We start from the raw sequence: 10,460 nt of genomic DNA, 5'->3' as shown, positions 1-10,460 counted from the left end.
ACATACTATCCAGCCATGTAATAACGTTTCTGCCCTTTATAAATGCAAATTAAAGAGATGTCAAAGTAGAAATAAGATTGATATTCTCTGCTAATTTGAAATAAAATATAACATAATAAGTTATCATGTTTGACCTCAAAAACCTCACAATCGTAATCATCTTGAATATAAACCACGACAATATATAAATAAATGAAGAAGAAAAGTACAAAGGGCTCTTAATGTAACCGGGAAAGTGATTGTTAGGACCTTCACATTCTGGATATGCTGTTTTGAATAAATACAAGCATAACCAGGATTTTATGTTATGCACAAAATAATAATAATTGTGTTTCTATTTATGGCACTTTCGGCAATATTATCAGGGGAATATTGGCTAACTTCATAAAATTGGATGGCACACTGAAAAATTAAACACCGACAACAACAATTTTCTCACGGTTTTTTGTTAACAAGTTACAACAACGCAAACCGTTGTTCTCTAAAACCTTAAGTGATGTTTGAATATTCTGAAAGGCTCATATTTTTGTTTGTTTCAAATTAAAATGCACTGATTTTTATATTTTTGACATGACAATGGTATGCTCTGCATTGTGTTATTCAATACGGACAGTGTGTTGATATAATATAGTATTATCAAGGAAAGAACACATTATCAGACTTAAGTTTAGATGATCACCTTGAAATATAACATAGACGAAACTCGGCATATAACCCGCACAAATACCTGACTAAATAAAACAACCGTCGTTGTCAATATAACACAGATGTGACTAAATTAATGAACATATTACAGGGACAAACAACCACGGAACGCTGGAATGTTTGCCATTGTGGCGGAATGCGTAAAGCCGTTGTTACGGACACTTCTTAGACAATAAATATGTCCAATTACGTTCAACTGATGACATGAATATGGCAAATCAATGCCCTAGTCTACAATGGATTGCCGGAGAAATGTGCAGACGTTACGTTACGTTCCTGGATCAATTCCCAGAAAAAGTATTACATGGTCTAGACATTTTATTCAATGCATTGTATCGTTTGTGGGGTGCGGGTGGGGGTATATATAGTTACAATACATTGAAAACATAAACAAATATATAAATACAATATAAAAGATATAATATAAATACAAATATATTTTGTCTGTGAAATAATATATGTCAACATGCTTTTTATTTCAAATAGTTCACGACCTTTTGTTTTATGATAAATTTACATAGTGAAATATAATTCATAAAGTGTAAAACGAATCAACTCTTTAAAGAAAGACAGCATTCTCATTCCATATGCACCTTGTTATCAATCTATTAATATGAAATGAACGGTTTATTATGCAATGGTGCATTGCAAAACGCTCAGTTTGTCCCAAAGGGTTTGACATCAATTTGTTTTTACAGAAAAGACCATATTGATGATTAAAGTATAAGAAAAGTAGTCGGTATCATATATAAAACAGGCTTCTTTTTAAATTAATTCATAGAAAATTCTTAGTTACACTTTATTGCCATATGCACTAAATTGTATGGCTATTGAAAAAAGTTATTTATAATTGCTATACATAATTCCATGATTATGTTGAAGGCACAGTTTGTGAAATTAAAATGTCAAATTGTGACAATTAGCAATTCGTTTAATAAAGAACTTAAAAACGAACGTGCAATTAAAGGTGCTCGTGTTCCACTTGCATGCACGATCGATGCATTGTATTGAATTCATCATTATAAAACGAGCATTAATATGCTATACTCTGACAAATTCAAGATCAAGACAAAACCAAATGTTAATTTAGAGCTGGCTTTGATACAACATTTACCTTGATAATAATACAGGAAGAATTAATGCATCAAAACCGTGTATTCAAACATTCCATGTACAATGTATTTATGGGAGGGGGGATTTACAAAAACAATGGCCTTGCGCTGATATCCACATTTAAAGAAAGTCGTATTAGCCAGTCTTGAAATGACAGTGTGAATTAAGAACTGTATTTTAATACGAACATAATTCAATAAAAAACACAACTGACAATGTAAGTAACGTCAATAAGACGTTTTACCTGAATGTGAGCTATATATATGGAATCTCCTAAAAGCAGATCGTTTTGTCTGACTTCAACAATACTATTTTCGTTCTATGTAACAGAATCCATACAAACTTGATGTGAATCCAGGCACGGACGGAAACACCAAGGACAGTTCTTACAGTTGGTTTGATTGCTTGATTTATTCGGTTAAAATTAATGTAAGAAAATCATGTTTAATCAATTGAAATATAAATGCATATATTCACATTGTCATTTTTGCTCATGATGCTGTTCATATCTTGGTAAACTTTTTAAGTTTAGGTTTAATTTATACAGATTTGATATTTTTTCTTTTTTCCCAATCTTAACACACTGTTTTTTATTAAATCATACTAAACGAATTAAATGAATCGTGCCACTTCTTACTCATTTTGTATTTATTTTACATCAATAGAAAAGTTTTTCGTTTCCAAGTTTATAATGACTAATGTCGTTTATACAAAACTGCATTAATCAAAATCATTCATACATGTATAGCACTTACTGAAATCTGGCATTAAGCAAGCTTCACTTTTAAGTGTTTGCTTCCTGAATTTGCTTTAAGTCACAATGCCCGATGGTCAATATCAGTGAGTAATGATTACACATCTCGACTGGCATAAGTATTCGAGAAGTCGTCCATACAAATATTAATAAATATTAATTTAAATGACACAATATGGGCAAATATCTTGTTTCAACAACATTATTACATTTCACATTATACATGATATAAAGAGATTACATTATCTTTTGCATCAGATAATGTTAAATTTTCACACATTAAGGGCTAACGTACCAACACAATGACGTTAGAAGTTGTCATTGCATAGCCCCCATGGCCATTATTGATTGCGTAACAATGACACAAACATCTGTTCCAAACTTCATATGTTTTTTCTCGTCTTTATGGAATTGCATATACTTAAAGCATGCAAATATGATAAGATGAAACGTTTACATGTTTTTATGATTTTTTAAATATCATTCATATTTTTAAAATTTTTAAAATTCATAATTCTAAATAACAAAAGTGACAAGAAAATGTGCTGGAAAAGGGTGCTGAATGTTAAACCTCGGATTTGAAGTTCGGCGTTCTACCTCTTTAAAACACAGCGAAATCCTACGTCTGTACAACGTTTTTTTAATTACATTTATGTTGTGTTTTTTTTGTCCGATAGTTGAGTAGTTAAATAGTAATACAATTAAAATGTATTGTCTTTAATTGCTATTTAATTAAAACAATTAGTGTGATGGGTATGTGCACTGAAATGTTAATACATCTAGACCAAGGTTGAGATTTTTCGAGCTCCTAAATAACCGATTACTCCCCCAATTACTTTCATTTATCAGTCCCAAACGTTGACCCGAGTATTATTTGTGTGTATATGTTTGGAATGTGCCTGTACATGTGTGTCCTGTCTAGTACGTTTGTGTCGCACTGTTTGGTGTTAAGTCCATCGCCAACAAATAGTATACGCATTTTTCAAAAAGCTTACTCTGATGCTAACATAGAGAACATAACAAATTTAAAACTGTTGCCACATATTTATTAGTTCTGTATGTCCAATATGAAAATTAAAGAATGCTATATATAAACTTCATATTTAAAGCCTCATATTATGACACCTAAAATTTAAATGGAAAAAGCATTAAGTGTTCCTGTTTCAAAAATCATCAAATGGGACTAAAACATAGCACAATGCAAATATTAATTCTGCTCATCAATAAATGATTTGACTTCAGGGAAATGTTTCAATATTAACACATTACTATTACAAATCCCGTCAGTTTCTCTCCTCTTCAACAATCGGAAAAAACTATTAATGCAACCGCGTACATAACTCATATTAAAAATGAAGTGTCTTGCTACATTATGTTTCATTAATTAATTGGAAGCGACCTGTTGATGTTAAATAGTTGGTTAATATTGTTTTCAGCATGCTTTCAAACAATCTCCAAAGGAGCAATAAATATTCCGGAATATGACAATATCTTGCAATTGCATTCACACCACCAGCACACACAAAACAGGGCACTCAAGTGTGCTCAACAACAAACAATGCTTTTATTTTTATAACAACATATAATGTGTATTTAAGTTGTAACCGTTAAAAACTGTAAAGGCCACAACGGACATGTATTAACTTGCAAAAAAGCTCGTTTCATTTCTGGTGCATCTTCCTTAAACAACACAATTCCCAAAGTCACGTACCTGTAGAGTCATCGATTAATTGTTATACATAGTGGTTGTGTCAGGAAATGAAACACAGGTTACGTAAGCGTATTATGATTTCAGAATACAGCGTTCATGTGCAAAAGCCATAATTATTTTATGGTAAATACTTAGGAGGACATGTCAGATTTTATTTGAATATGTAATTTCTAAACCAGGCAAATATTTGGTTGCTTTTAATGGAATTTTAAATAAATATTTGTAATTATTTTATTACTAACAACCATTACTTAGAGAAATATATTTGATTGAATAATAACATTAATAACAATTGTTTAATTTAATGTGAATACTTGCGGTCAGTTTAAATAATAGATTATATCAAACTAAGCAACATAACTTCCTTTTTAAATTCAATGCCGCCTTATGGTCCGCAAACCTTTGAATTTGCAACACTTAAACCTGTCTACACTGATTTAATGCAGTGTATTAAGCACCATCAATCGTTTAAAAAAGGGACAACATCAAACACAATTTAAACAAATGTCGTTATTAAGCTGAGTTAAATGGCAAAAACAACATTTACCACCTTATTTTTATGGAATTCAATCAATCGATTAACACAAAGGGTTTCGCTTTAAGAAAATGCTGACTTAGCTACCATTGAGCTACGAATACAAACCGATAATATTAATTGACCATTGTACTGGAAGATATAGGTGTGCAATTGAAAGACATTACTTTGTTGGATATTAACTTATTGGGTAAACACAATTTTCAATGCCATCAACCTTGAATATAAAAAACCTGAAATTGCCAAAATGCATTTGCAACATGAAATCCTGGCTGATTTCATAATTTTCATTATATAATAATTGTAAATTCAATAGAATTAGCCAAATTTACACTTGTATTGTGTGCAAATACATGTGACAATTTCAAATACAAACAAAAATGCAAATGTTAATAATGAACTCTACAATATCTCATATAATACTATGTATTTGCATCATCTCAATCAATTACAAAACTATAAGTTAAATTGTAAACACCTGAACAAAACTATTCCTGCAAAACATCATGCTAAAATACAGAGGAGACCAACATATACATGATTGCACAAATGAAAAACCTTACCCTCGGACATTGTTCAGTTATGAAACTAGGTAACATAATAGATGCAGCTCAAAATGTATCTTAACAGATCTAATAGTACTACCTAACACGGCCTATTTCCATTTTGTATCAAAGCATAACATTTATCTAGAGGCAATAATTGCAAAGTATAACTAAGAATGTTACGTTTTTTGAATTCTGAAACAATTTGCAAAATGACATTGTAATAGGCAAATATCAAATGTATATGTGAATAATGCTTATGATCTATATGTTTTAAAACAGTTTATTATTTAGACCATTATGAATAATAGTTTTTTATACATGCATCTCAAATGTCTTTTTTGGCATAAACGGTTCAGATAGTTTTCAACAAAATTAATAGGTACAAAGAGAAATTATATAAAGTGCACTCATTGTGAGTAGATCCGAAATATGTAGCAACATGTGAAATATGATTTATTGAACAGTTTTTGATATCAAATCTATAGCTTTTAATTCTAATAATATTAATATTATGAGTTAAATATAATGTGTTATATATATTTTGTCCGCCAAACGAAGTAACGTTAATGTATGACGTTGACTTCACCTCCTATGCTTTTGTTTGCATTGATACTACTTATGAAGGCAATGGCCGAAACATGTTTATTATTATAAAATATCAATTATTTATAAACAAAAGCTACGTGTTTGTACGGATTATTATATTTTATTATTACAATATGCCAAATATGTATTTTTTGACACATTCTGGACACATATGTTGTAAATGTTCTAATAGCCTACGAATGTTGTTTTCAGCATACACTGTCAATAAAAACCCGCTGCAAAAACAACTAGTGTTTAAAATATGTTTACTCTCTTTAGTTTAGTTTCTATAAATTCTTCTTCGAACATTAAACACTAAATAAATATCAAGGTTAACTAGAATATATATAGAGAATACATGGTTGGTGCCGAGATGGAGAAAGTTTATCCGGTGAGGCTTAGAAAAAGAAAATAGGGCGAGCTTTAGTGTTTGTTAAAACGGATGAACAGTGAGTTGCAGTAACTTCGCGTGATTTATTTCATGTAAACTGAAAAATTGTGGATATTAACAGTTGCGCCTGCAAAAAAGGATTGGACGCTTTGATTAATTCGTCCATCCATGTTTACGGAGACGTTTGAAGCTGCTGTCACGGTGGGAGCATAGTCGCTCGATGTCAATGTTTATATTTGTTATTATTTTTTTATTGTTTTTATTATTTTGTTTTTAGTTACCCGTTGTTTATTTTAATGCATACACATACTAAATCAATAAAAATCTTCCGACAAAACGTCTGCTTAAAAAAAAGTTCGACTATGTACATAGAAATTAACAAGGTAAATCACTCGCCATTTTCCGAGGCAACGGAAGTGCATCATTATGCATAATTAAATCGCTGTCACCCCGCTCGCTTACTGAAATCCGCGCGCAGGCCGGGAACCTCGATCTTTATATAACAATAACAACAGCTTTACGCAATACGGAGCGGTAATTGAAGAAAAAATAGTGTACGCAAGTTGTAAATTAAGTTTATTTGTATTTATTTAAACATTTTATTTATAAATTAAGAAAGGACATATTAAAAATTGAAACAATGTAGCAAGATTATGTATTATACCGTGTATTATAGCAGAGACGTAGTTATCTACGTCTCCGATTATAGGGACAAGGACCGAGAAATGTTTACAGTGTAGTTTAACAGTTGACTGGACGTAACCTCAAAATATGGATACCGACCAGAAATTGTGTTGTTCATTAATTGAAAAGGGACATAATGTGGCCATATTCGGGCAAGCTGGTACTGGCAAAACGTTCACCATTAAGACAATAGTGGAGAAATTAAAAAATGAAGAAAAGAACGTGTCATTAACATGCTACACAGGGATCGCCTGTCTAAATTATATAGGATTAACACCAATGACTCTTCACAAATTTGCTGGATTAGAAGATGGGCGGCACTCAAAAGAAAAGCTTGTTCACCTGTTAACAACAGACGAACATTTTGAGAAAACGTTGATGGGCATCCAGAGTACAGACATACTAATAATTGATGAGGTGTCAATGGTGTCAAAACGTATATTTGAAACAGTAAAGTATGTCTGCAGAAAACTAAAAGACCCAAGTAAACTGTTTGGGGGCATGCAGGTAGTGTTGTGTGGAGATTTTTTTCAGCTCCCTCCTATTAAAGATGAGTTATATAAAGATAATGGGGACTACTGTTTTCATGTGGATTTCTTCTCAAAATGTTTCCCACATATCGTTGTTTTGTCACAAATTCATAGACAAAAAGAGCCGATGCTAATAAAAGCTGTAAATGAACTTGCACATGGCGAGCCAAGCCCGGAAACAAATGCATTCATTGAATCTCTAGCTCGGCCTTTAAGTGTTGATGACCAAACAGACATTACGAGACTGCATGCAAGAAACTTCGATGCTGATATCAGTAACTATCGGTATTTGGAGTCCATTCCAGGTCCTTTGTACACATTTGAGGCAGAGGACAGTGTAGATGCCTATTATTCGAAGAGATTCATTGTACCCAAGACTTTTGGAATTAAGGTTGGAGCGAAAGTGATGCTTTTGAGAAATGTAAATGAGACTTATGTCAATGATAGTATAGGAACAGTGGTTCAAGTGTCCAGTGACAAAATAAACGTAGACTTTGAAGGGGTAGTTTTAACTATTGAAAAGTACACTTTTTCAAAGTTTGACCCTGTGACAGGCATAGCGTTATCTCGGAGACACCAGTTTCCATTGAAGGTTGCATATGCAATAACCATTCACAAATCTCAGGGTATGACATTACCATTTGTTGAGGTAAATTGTAAATGTGCCACAAATCCCGGTCAAATAGGAGTGGCAGTCGGTCGTGCAGTTTCAACAGATGGACTCCGTGTGGTAAATTATTCACCCACAATGTTAAAAAGACACCCTGCCTGTGTCGACAAGTTCTATGGCGATATCCAGACTGTGTCAACAGCATTGGACTGTAATGAATGTTGTAAACATGAACATATTGAAACTCAAGAGAGCAGAGATGAAATGGTTTCAGATTCAGATAGTAAGGATGATCTTACAGAGAGTCTGTGCGACTGGGATGAAAGAATACATGAAGAACATACCTATTCATCCTTAAGTAACACTGATGATATGCTAACAGATTTTGCGACAGCTTTACAGGACTTTAAAGGTACCCTAAATAGATTTTCTTTGCGTCTAAATTTACATGTTCTGCTTATTATTTCTGTATTTAATACAAATACAGTGTTGGTGTTTGCGTGACACATCTCAATTGCGTACAAATTATTAGGTCTCTATGTAATATGAATGTTGATGTTTGCCATGACACTGGCCACTGCTAAGTTGTACAGATAATTGCATGCTTATCTAGACTCCATCGATCAGTGTACGATATTAGCCACGTCATGGAAAAATGGGTCTTAAGGTGATTGCCACCTGTTGGGATCCAGAACAGGCTTCGATTTTCAAGTGCAATCTGATCAGCATCCAAACTGTTCGCTTTATATCTTTAGAAGTATTGACTGAATATCAAACAGTTTGGATCCTGATAAGACTGCACAGGCTGATCTAGATCCAAAATGGTCGCAATCGCTATGGCCCATTTTCGCACCACACTGCTTATATTTAGTTGCTGTTTGCGTGACATAGCTCAGTAATACACATTGTTTAATGCTTTATATAATATGTCTCTATGATCTATATATTGTACTATGCTAATCATAACATTTTTTCTAATAAAAAACAATATGATTTTTTTTCATAATGTTCATATTGTGCATGTTGTACAATCATTATGTTCATATCAACAAAATAGAAAGTATGCATGTATACACATAAATTATGATTTACATACATGAATCTTCAAACTATGAACATGATTAATGGTTAGCAGATATTTATTGTCATAGTAAATAGATAAATTAGCAGTACATATTCATGATTTCTGCCAAATGCATACATTTGTGATATTATATATTAATTATTCTATAGATCATTATTTAAATTATATTAAAATTACACTGCAATACTGTAAAAATATAAATATAATATATTCTCAATTTTTTCTTAATAGGACATCCCACAGAAGAAAAAGCAAGAACAGCACATGATAAAATTGTACATGAATGTAACCCAACCCCATGGTACAATCTTCATAAGACAGCATTGGAAAAGTTCTATGAGGAATGTTTTAATTCCAATCCAGGCGAATATCAGCAAAAGCAGTTTGCTGATTTCTATACACGCTTTCAACAGTATGTGTCATCAGATAAATATATTGTTTTGATGAGATAATCCTGATTAACCCTTTGCATGCTGGGATATTTGTCGTCTGCTAAAATGTCGTCTGCTAAATTTCTAAAATTAGCATTTTCTTTCATTTGTTTTCAAAGAATACTATCAGAATAGCAAACAGTTTGGATCCTGATGAGACGCCACGTTCTGTGGCGTCTCATCTGGATCCAAACTGTGGCGTCTCATCTGGATCCGAACGGTTTGCAAAGGCCTTCAAAATCCGGTTCCAGCGCTCAAAGGGTTAATAAATTAATTGTTTACCTCCCATTTTATCAGCAGAGTTAAGAAAAAATGCCTGTTTCCCCTACTGGCTACTGGCCCTATTTTCCCCAATAATCCTACTTTTGTTTTACATAATTTAGAAAAAAAAACAAATGAATTTTACCTATTTTCAGGGTTATAATTCAGTGAAATTCTCTGAATTTTACCTATTTTCAGGGTTATAATTGGTTCTTTTAGTGTTATTGATATGAGTATATATGCCCCCACCCCGACCAGATCACATCAAGATAAAGCTAGGTTCCCCAATTCCAAATCACTCAAGGATATATAGGTGTCTCCCTGCAGGTCTGTCCAATGTATACCCCTCCCAAACTTTAGATTACCCCAAAATATTAAGTGCCCTATTCCAGATCACTCCAAAATATAGTGCCTACCACTCAAGCTCACTCCAAAATATATATGTCACTTTGTGCATCTACTCAAGATCTCCGAGTCCAGATCACTCCAATTTTCAACGTAAAATGCCCCCACCCACC

This window comes from Dreissena polymorpha, chromosome 3, assembly GCF_020536995.1.
Source record: "Dreissena polymorpha isolate Duluth1 chromosome 3, UMN_Dpol_1.0, whole genome shotgun sequence".
Lineage (NCBI taxonomy): Eukaryota > Metazoa > Mollusca > Bivalvia > Myida > Dreissenidae > Dreissena > Dreissena polymorpha.
This window is presented reverse-complemented; position numbering follows the sequence as displayed.